We start from the raw sequence: 10,936 nt of genomic DNA, 5'->3' as shown, positions 1-10,936 counted from the left end.
TATGAGGTCTTGGCGTGTTTGCCTGCTCGGATACCGATTGAAAAAGCGGGGGTATAACATCCACACTCAATAATTCGTTTGGCAATCTGTATGGACTAAATTCCAATTTAATTCCGAGAGCACCAACTTAAAAGTGAGACTCAATCAGGAATTATATCAAAGAGTTTTTATCTCTTTCTCGATATAATCAAAAAATCAAACAGATATAAATCCACGAGCCTAATTGATATGAGAAATAACTTGGACGGTACCAAAGACCAATACCCAAGTGTCAATCAAGTTCTATCAATAATCAAGGTCGGATTTATCAACTGATTGAACTACGCACAACCTGTGATATTTCAACCATATAAAAGTATAATGCGGACAAGAAATAATACAGACACCAAAAAATTTGTTAACGAGAAACCGCAAATGCAGAAAAACCCGGAGACCTAGTCCAGATTTGAACACCACACTGTATTAAGACGCTACAGACTCTACCCTACTACAAGTTAACTTCGGACTGGAATGTAGTTGAGCCCTAACCAAGTCTCATACCGATTAAAGTACATCCACGTTCCTTACGCCTCTAGAACCATGCCGGATTATGCGCACTTGATTCCCTTAGCTGATCTCACCCACAACTAAGAGTTGCTACGACCCAAAGGCAAATCTGTCTTCCACATATATGTTTATTCTTTATTCGGTTTTTGTTCCATCTTTTGGTACGAAAATCAAGGTGAACAGAAGCCAACTAATAATCCGGTCTTATACTCTCGAAGAGCAGCCTAGAAATATTAGTCACCCACAATAACCTAACTGATTAACAGGAAAATTTATTGCGGAATCACAAGAGTCTGAGACGGATAACTTTTGTGATTACTTTTTATATCTTACCTATCGGAGATAAATCTTGAGTAAATATTAGAGAAGATAAAACTCAATATGATAGAACAAGTAAGATCAGAATACGCAACTACAAAGAAAATAGTTGGATCTGGCTTCATGAATCCCAAACGAAGTCTTCAGGTCGTTAACCTAATAATGGTTTTGGAAAAACCTACATTAAAGGAGAACCGACTCTAGTTTGCAACTAGGACACGGGAAAGTATCGGGATTAGGTTTTTCAGTTGCTAGATTTATTCCTCATATAGTCTTTCAAGTCAGGGTTGCTTACAATCAAAGCTAAGATAGCTTAGTAACAACGCATCCAATATCCACCGTTAGATGAACTCTTGATTTAAGATTCAAGTTAAGTCTGCTTAGAAATAAAGTAATCGATCTCCACCGTTAGATGGTCTTAGCCTGTTACACACAAATGAGATATTTATATTCAGATATGGGTTACCATACCTAAACGTGTATATTGAGTTGACTCAATAACAGTTAACCGAAGTTAGCCATATGAACACTTTTGTCTTAGCCGTATTCATCAAACACTTCTAGATCAATAAATCATGAAAGATAATCAAATGAATCTAATTGTGTTTCAAATAAAGTTATTTTCACTATCTCATAGAAATATTTATGAACAAAATGAATCGAAATCGGTTTGATTCGTAATCGTATAAAGTACTTATACAAGAATCAATTCATGAACATTAAGCCAAGTTTTGCAAAGATTGCACTCCTTAAATCATAAATTTTTAGTTCATGAATATGAGAATCATACGTAACCGATTTTAGAACTTCACCACTGTGTTCGCCAACCAGGTACGCGAACAACAGCTTCGGACCTTGGCCTAGTCAAGCCGTTCGCAAACCCGGTTCACGAACAACAGTTTCGGACCCAACTTAGGTAAACCCGTTCACATACTAGGTACACAAACAACAGTTTCGTACCTTCTCAGGTAAATCTGTTCACAATACAATTCACATACTAGGTATGCATACCTTGTTGTGTCCAGACATGGGTAATCGTTCTAAACTCTCATTTCAATCATTGAAACATCCTTGGAAGACGACAATGGTAATATCACACATACCATTAGCTTCAAGTACTTTTCAGGTGATCGAATGACCAATACGAAACTTCCCAAGCTAACATCAAATGACTATCTCACACAAATCATATAAGATGTTCAAGGTAATTTTCACATGATCATCTTTTGACTTAATATTTAGTTTCCAACAAATAGATTGTTTCCAACTAAACTCGTCAAGAATACGATGAACATAACTAAAGCAAAAAGCTTCCAACACATGTTTCGAGAAATGGATAAGCGAGATAAACTCAGCTCGAAATATCAAATGTGTATAATGTAAAATTCTATATAGCTATACGACTTAGTCTCATTAAAACATAGAATAGAATAAACTTCTGAGTGATAGATAAGTTTTAGTCTCCACATACCTTTTGTTGATGAAGTTCCTCCAAGCTCCTCGGTAGATCTTCGTCTTCAATTGATGAACGCCGTGAAGTCTAAAGCTCAACTACACATTATATTCTAATCCGAGACATAACTATAAGTAGACTAGAAATCAACTATATAGTTTTGATCAACTAAACTTGAAAAAAAAAAGCTTGAGATAGTAACGCTTGCGAGTTCGATCGAGCAGTGCTCTAACAGATGGGAAGATAACTTATCTGTTGATTTCTATGCACAACACAACACCTTCTGTGCAATTAGTCAATTCAATTCTAACATAAACATTCACAATCACCAACCCATTCAGTCATAATAATCAATTCCATTCATCTTCTCCTACTGACGACACCAACCACAATACCCATTAGCTCACAACAACAACCTCTCATACATTAAATCAAGCAGCATTAGGTTCATTTCCTCTATTGTAATTCATCTATATATTCATAACAACGAAACTCCTTCCTTGAACTGGTTTCTAGTCCAAAACCAAAGCAAAATCATACCCAAAGTCGGACCCATCTCAAGCTGCACTTCACTCTCTTTTTTTTATTTGTTATCCCATGAAATTACTTCGGACTCAGAATTCAATCGATAGTAACTCAAACATCGAATGGATAAAAAAATTGAAGCTCGTTTACTTTAGAGCTGCATCTCAAAAATGGAAGTCGTTTTTTGTTAAAAGAAATATGCATTTTGGTATTAACAGTACGAAAAAAATATGTCTTTGGACATTTTGGTCAGCTATTATTACACTCTTATAATGTCTTTGGGAAGAATACCCAAATTGGATATTAGAAAAGTATCTTTTAAAATTTTGGATATTTAAACAGTATCAAATGTTACTCATCTTTTACACCCTTTTTTTTGGTTATTCAAGCAATTTTGTGTATTAGCAATTCCAATAATGGAAGGGCTGCCAAACCATTGTTAGATCTCTTTTAAAAATCTTTCTTATTCAATAACAAAGTTACATACTAAAAGTTATCAAAAATATTAAGTCATGCTTTACCAATAGGATCTTGGAGAATCCCACAACCGTATACTTAAACTTATAGTCAAGCGGTAAATAAAATTAAGCTTAGTTGAAACTCAATTTATATCTTGCAGTGTAAAAGATGGTTATGTTAATGTTTACAAGAAAAGATCACATAATATAATGCATCCCAAGCCAGATGCAGTTTTAGATTGACATTGACTCGTGAGTAATTGAAATTGAATATAGAGTTAAGAATAATCTAAAACTCCGCTTGATTGTGGCTAGTTAAATTTGGCAATCAACAAATTCAACTACCAATTTTGACATAACATTTGGCTTTTCCAGCTTTTCAGAATTATTGCAAGACCTGTCGTACGATTTTTGTGCATATATGACAGATTTAGTCTCCACGTTGGATGTTATTGTATTCTTCATTTAATGACTTTGTATAGGTGGAGATAAATAAAAATTTAAATAGGTTTCTTCCATAAAAAGCTTAAACAAATCTTTTTGTTTTAAATTATATTTTGAACTTAGACTCGATATATATTCAATTTCGTATTAGAAAAAAATTAATGAGCAGTAGTCGATTAAGTGGGTGTATATGATATCCTACAAAGATAAACACTCTCATCCAAACTGAAGTTATCGAATCAAAATAATTTTAACTATCCAACAACCACTTGGGTTAGTTCTAATGAAGAGAATCTGATACCTAAACTTCGTCGGAGATGGTCTAAGAGCTTCTCCAACGGAATGTATGTGGGGATAAATGTCTTATGCACATATAATACACATCCAAATCATCTTCCATATATGTCAAATTATACTCAACGATCAAAGTACATGAAAGGAATGAGTGAATTCCTAAGTTAAACATGCTCACTTTAATGATCAAGGTTTTACGAATCTTGATGATAAACATGTTTCATTTAGAATTTTCTGATAAACCAGATCATTCATGTTCCGACTTACGATATTGGGAATCAAACTTAAGAATTCGAATCAAGAGAAGGGATTTCCAAAACATTTGTTATCGTTGTAATACTTCGTTAGCAAGAATAAATTAAAAAAAATAAAAATATGTATTGAAAGAATAGAACGATCTATAATTTTTTAACAAAATTTATTGGGGCGTATGCGAGTAATTATTTACTTAATACATTTAATGCCATGTGTTTTTATATATCTCCAACATTCAACATTATTTTATTGAACTTCATATCGCTCTGATTATCACAAAAAATGAACGTGAATTAATATAGCACATACACGTTGATAATAAACTTTGTGTTTCACTGATTCACTAAAATTATTTAATTTATCTTTTATTTTCTCTTCTCTACATGTCAATGGAGAATAAGGGTTTACATATAATCAAACGAGACTCTTGGAGAAACTATCATGAAGTGCCACTTTTGAGCAAAGAGAGTCAAATTCAAATTGAGAAGGTTATATGATAAATAAACACATCCATTCATAATTTCAATTCATAAAAGTAGACTAGAAATCAAGTATATAGTTGTGATCAACTAAACTTGACAAACAAGCTTGAGATAACAACGGTTGCGAGTTCGACCAAGCAGTACTCTAAAAGATTTGATTGACCAACGGTGTGTTGACCGTGATAGGTCTAGCTTTTTTTATTGTGTGATCCTTCTCTTATGATATAAGGTCACTCGAACTAGTTCAAGGATTGACAATTTTAAATCTTCTTCATTGCATCTAGATTTGAATATAAAACTTGTGATCTTCCATTGTTAACAGACTCCGATTTGTGCGTGATAGATCATAAGTTGAATCAACTTGTTTGTGAAGGTATTTTGAAGACTGGAGATTTATAAGATTTTGTTTTTAGTATTCTGATCTTTTTGATGTCCTCACGCACACTTGATTGTCTGGGATCCGACAAGTTTTTTTATCTCGTATAAACTTTTTATATCTTGTTGTATAGATCGACAGTCTATCATTGGATATTTCTTTTTGAGATTTCCTTTGATAGTTTGTGAACTAAGATTGATTATTTCGGTAATCTTAATCTTATTTGATATAACCAATACAAAGTGTTTATATTTATTAAGCGAAAAAGCCTTTGTGACTTAAACTCATACATAATTCATTTTTTTGAGATTGATAGAGCGGTTAATGAAGCAGATTAGTCCTTTACTACCCAAAGGAGTTGAGTGATTGAAGTCTTCAAAGCGGGTGAAGCGACTTAAGATAGTGGACTCTATCTTAGGATTCACATGCACAAACCAGATTGTAGGCACAAGGATACTCAAGAAACTGAGTAACTTGGAATTAGTTTACTTGGTCTTAACTATACGAAGTTGTAGTAGTCTTTGTATAACAGCTTAATTCTGAGAGTATTCAAAATTGGATTAGGTCCCGTTTCTTTTCTTTCTTTTGTTGCATTTGCGGTTTCCTCGTTAACAAAATATTACGTGTTGTGTGATTTACTTCACTTCTTCATTATATTGCCTTGTCTTTATAGTTAAAGTAAATACACTTATATGTTAATCCAAAAGTTATTTTGATCCATAGTTTGGTTCAGATTTAGAACTTACTGTATATACCAAGCGTACATATTGTTGTTGTAATCTTCTTAACAGTGCTTGTCTGTATTAGATTACATAAGATATGTCTTGCATGGATTGATATAGAAAAGATCGTGGTGTACTTGGTATCCTCGTCATTTAGTCACTTTTATTTTAAGAAATAAATTAAGACATCCACCTCCATTGAAGATGCTCTGAACATTGGTTTATAACAAAATGCTGTCATAAAACAGTGATTCAACCATTGACCAACAAAAACAAATCCCTCCATAAACAAACACTACCCAAAACAAAGTTATCTTGTATTTACTTGTGTCTGTCATAATCTACCGAGCCGGAGCCAGTTGAAAGCAATACCCATCCCAACTGGCTCGCAATCTTAAAATCCGAAAGATATCGTGCTTCAAAACCCATTTTACCTTACTTGCACCCTCTAGAAAAGATGTCTGGTTCCGCCTATGATCTACATCACCTATATTATTTGCAATGCAAATGAAATTTAATCGTTTGGTGAAAATATCTATCTAGATTCAAATTTCAAGTAATGTATATCCTAATCCTGTTACTGTAATTAAAATTTAAGTAACATTTCACAGTGCATATTCCGTGTGGGCAGAAAATCATGTCGCCACGTGGTGTAATCTCGGGGTTCAAATACGAGAAAGCAAGTACAAAAGAAAACACCGTATATAATATTAGTAGACTAGGTGTTTCTCCCGTGCTTTGCACGGGCTGATATTGGTTATCACAAATCTAACTTGACATCACCATCTGAACTTTGATTCATTAGTCCTGTCTCTTTGTTTATATTACTTTCAGGGAATAACCCTTTCTATTATGTTGATCTATATTAATAGCACCCTAAATGTCATAAGGATAATGGTGTTGTATAGCAGAATGAAACACTTAACGAGATAAATTGCACAAAGTACGTTTTCGCATAATGACAATATAGAATAATACAAAAGACATGTATTATCCATTCATTAAAAAACCTGACTTCTTTGTTAATCCTAGTCCATATCATGGATGCAATTCCCTAAAACAATCAAATGCAACTAAGTATGATTTCCAATCCAAGTTTTGTCCTGCATTTCTTTGCCAGATATCACTGGGGTACTCTTTGCCATCCTGGACAAATTCTGGATGTGGAGATCATACAATCCATGTGGGCACTTCATCTTCCCACTGTGAAATATTTTTATTCATATTAGACTCATCAACTGTAATTTGGTAACCCAGTTCCACTCCGACCTTGAGTAATGCATCCTCCATTGCAAACCTTTTCTTTGCCTGGATACATGAATGTCGGTGACTTGAAAATGTTTTTATAACAATATATGAGTTGGATAACAATAAGATAAATATACACATATCAATAACTTTTCCTGTATTAATTTGCACAGTTACCTAATTTCTAGTCTAGGTATACACATATCAATAACTTTTCCTGTATTAGTTTGCACCGTTACCTAATTTCTAGTCTAGGGGAAGATTATTTTCAGTTAATTTCTGGATGTTATAGTTGTACCAACAAATAACATAAAGAAATTGCTTATGGCTTGAGTAAAAAATGGACTAAAATTTATGATAAAGAGGTGGGCATGTGATAGCCATGGGATGTATAAGTCTGACAAAATAATAAGAGACTTTATCAACTTTTCTTAGTATGTTATGCGAGTCTAGCTCTTCCCGATTAACGAAGCTAAGATTACATGCAATTTTTATAAATCCGGGCGTAGTAGTGGATTGGAAAGTACCTCATGTATCTTTAACGCATAAACCTCCACGCCCAGGCCATCAGCTACTCCCTGACCTCTCGGGTACAGGAAACACAAAGTTAAGACCACATTACCTGAAATAAAATTACAGTGGCAACACCATATAATCTCACTCAAACAATTTGTCAGTACCAACGACAATAATGATATCATTTCACCTTTTACGGACTGCACATTCAATTTGTCACCTACTGCTAAAGTAAAAAATTAGACTTGAGATCCCTCTCTTTCCCTTTTCACATTCAGTAATGGAGTCTGCCATGAAACTGAGGTTCGCAAACTTGAATGTTGAAAAATAAAGTAAGCAAACTCAAACACACTTTTGCTTTAAGTTTCGGATAATCCATTATCACCATCACTTTGTACTGAAATAGCACCAAGGTTATTAGGAATTGAAGACAAGGGATTATATTAAAAGAAAAAACTAATGAAAAAAAATCTGAAAAGATTAATTGTTTACGGACCGTAGTACATGGGAGGATTTGATTAGCATCAACCCCATTTTTCCCCTCCATGGATAATCTGCAGGGGATCAGATTGGTTTCCACGGATCTAAGTACTGTACTTATTGATTCATATAGGATGATGTGCTACCTAATGATTAATTAATTAGGCATAATGGGACATCAAGAAGAGAGCTTACCTTCAATTAAGTCGTACCACATAAGCAGTCATCCTGAGCATCCTTTGACCTTTGGGAAAGTCACTGCTTCGAGTTTCAAATAGAATCCCTTTACATCATGTATCATCTACTCTCTGGATGAGAATAAAAATCCATCAGAAAATCCACGCACCGATCACTTGTTATCTGAGTCAAATATGGAGAAAGATAGAACATGACGCCAATAATAAGAACGAATTGTTTGTATAAAAGGTTCTCACAAACACTTAAGTATCCCAACTGTAATTTTGTCACAATAAGAACGCACCAACCAAGGTTTCCCGATAAAAGATAACCTTGGACCAAACATAGGCAGGAAAAAATGCTTGTAAGTACAGGGATTTTCTACTTGTACCTGGAAATTTGGTAGAGAATGTAAAACACAATACACAGAATTGTAGCAGACTATTGTTTTTAGTATGAAGTGTCTAAGTCATCCAAAGAATCAACCACTAAATCGCTCATGTTTAAAATAGTTGCAAATGCAGATATTTAATTTTACTACTCTACAAAGCAAACCACCAATAGTCTATATATGACAAAAGTAGTTCCTTCTATTGCTCTTTAAATCCTCAATGTTAAAATCTTTTTTCAATCTCCACAAATCAATTGAGCTAATTGGCTTAAATAAAGACTTTTTCTAACCAAATTATAGCCATAAGTAACTGGCGGACCAATGAGAAAAACAACTCACATCAGTGAAATTTGCGGAGCATTTAGCCACATAAATCTTTCTTTTTGTGTTCTGCAGCCATAAAAGTCTTGCTACATGCAATATGAGTAACATACACCGAAAATCAAGGTTTTAAAAAGCTAAAGCGCGAGGCGAAGCGCTCTCATAGCAAAGCGTAAAGCGCGACAAAAGCGTAAAGTGAAAACGAGATTTTTAAAGTATATAATAATATATATAAACAGGAAGTTTTTCAACCTAATTAAAGAAAACTATGAAGTTCAGACATAATAAAAGGAACAATTAAACTAAGCATATAGCATATTGATAATGCTCACTGCTTATTCTGCCCAATAGCTATTTGAATATACTAGCCACGAATGTCAACATCATTCATATCATCATGTAGACAGTCATCGTCATCATGATCATCATAAGTTAGGTCTATTAGTATTTAGTTAGAAAACGTAAAACAGGCCCTACTGGGCTTCAAAAGCCAGATTTTTATATCATAATGTAAACCAATTCGTAAAGCGACGCTCTAGAAACGCCTAGGACCTGAAGCGCAAAAAAGCGCCCAAAAGCGCGCTCCAAAAGCGCCTTTATAAACCATGCCGAAAATGTTAAGTTAAAACCCTTCATAATTAAGATGCATGCTCTCTACCACTTTTGTAGAGCGCGCAGAACACTCTCCTCGACATTGCCTAATAGATTACAATGTTGTTCAATGCGGTTAAGCAGCTGCATTTAAAGAGGTAAATCAGAAATTCAATAATTAGAACGAAAAAAGATTTATTAATGTAGAGAGAAGAATCTTTTATTTTAAATTTTAAGATGAGTACCATTTTCGTTTTTGCTGATGATCCCAATGGAACATTAGAAATCTATAGTTTGGATCAGAAATTACAGTGTTGTTCAATGCGGTTAAGCAGCTGCATTTACAGAGGTAAATCAGAAATTCAATAATTAGAACGAAAAAATATTTATTAATGTAGAGAGAAGAATCTTTTATTTTAAATTTTAAGATGAGTACCATTTCCGTTTTTGCTGATGATCCCAATGGAACATTAGGAAGCTATAGTTTGGATCATAAATTACAGTGTTGTTCAATGCGGTTAAGCAACTGCATTTACAGAGGTAAATCAGAAATTCAATAATTAGAACGAAAAAATATTTATTAATGTAGAGAGAAGAATCTTTTATTTTAAATTTTAAGATGAGTACCATTTTCGTTTTTGCTGATGATCCCAATGGAACATTAGAAAGCTATAGTTTGGATCAGCTGTTTGGATAATCCTACTAAGCATTGAGGATCAAATTGGTACTTCTAGAATGCAAAATCAAGTAACTCAAAAGAACATGTACATTCTAAATTACCAATTCCGCCTTCAAATATAGGTTTTTATAGTTCTTGAATAAGATGTATAATAACTCCTCACCTGTAAGTTGTTTAACAGAGAGGACATAGTAGTTATCATCCCAAAAGAAAAATAATTTAACAAACAAAAATACAGATAAACAAAAACATAGAAAAGGAGAACAAGGAGAAAATAAAAAGGTTAGGTTTAGCGCTTACCAACAAAAATCGTATTTTGGTTCGTATCCTTTTGAGCAAAATCGTGCCTGGAAAATAAAATCAAACATATTAAACCACTATACGATGAAAGAAACAAATGTACAGAGGGAAGAGATGAGATTCATGAGAAGAAAGGAGAGAAAATTTCATGGAAAAAACACAGTAATTAATTAGGAGTTAGGGTTCAGAATTGAAGATCATAAATTTATTTACACATACCTGTTTCGGATCCCCTTGCAAAAACTCTAAATATTCATGTTGTTCTCAAACCCTGGATTTCAATACGGGCATTCGATCTTGTTTAGCATGCAACTGGTGGTTGACGGAGAAGAAACCTAAAGTTTTTCTTTTTATTTCGTG

The 10,936-nt window shown here is 33.7% G+C and overlaps 1 long non-coding RNA gene across 10 annotated transcripts; it reads right to left on the bottom strand.

The window, feature by feature from the left end:
• Positions 1 to 6,786: 6,786 nt before the first annotated feature.
• LOC113302890 lies at positions 6,787 to 10,936 on the bottom strand. 10 transcript variants are annotated; one of them, XR_003337171.1, is made up of 9 exons: positions 10,796 to 10,936; positions 10,577 to 10,623; positions 10,225 to 10,439; positions 10,034 to 10,123; positions 9,843 to 9,932; positions 8,313 to 9,741; positions 7,828 to 8,191; positions 7,649 to 7,743; positions 6,787 to 7,181 (listed from the first exon to the last, which is right to left on the bottom strand). It is a non-coding gene; the product is annotated as an uncharacterized LOC113302890 (long non-coding RNA). The 10 variants fall into 10 exon arrangements; XR_003337175.1 differs by having other exon boundaries at positions 7,649 to 7,699; XR_003337168.1 differs by having other exon boundaries at positions 7,649 to 8,034; positions 8,134 to 8,191.

Source organism: Papaver somniferum, chromosome 8, assembly GCF_003573695.1.
Source record: "Papaver somniferum cultivar HN1 chromosome 8, ASM357369v1, whole genome shotgun sequence".
Lineage (NCBI taxonomy): Eukaryota > Viridiplantae > Streptophyta > Magnoliopsida > Ranunculales > Papaveraceae > Papaver > Papaver somniferum.
This window is presented reverse-complemented; position numbering and strand designations above follow the sequence as displayed.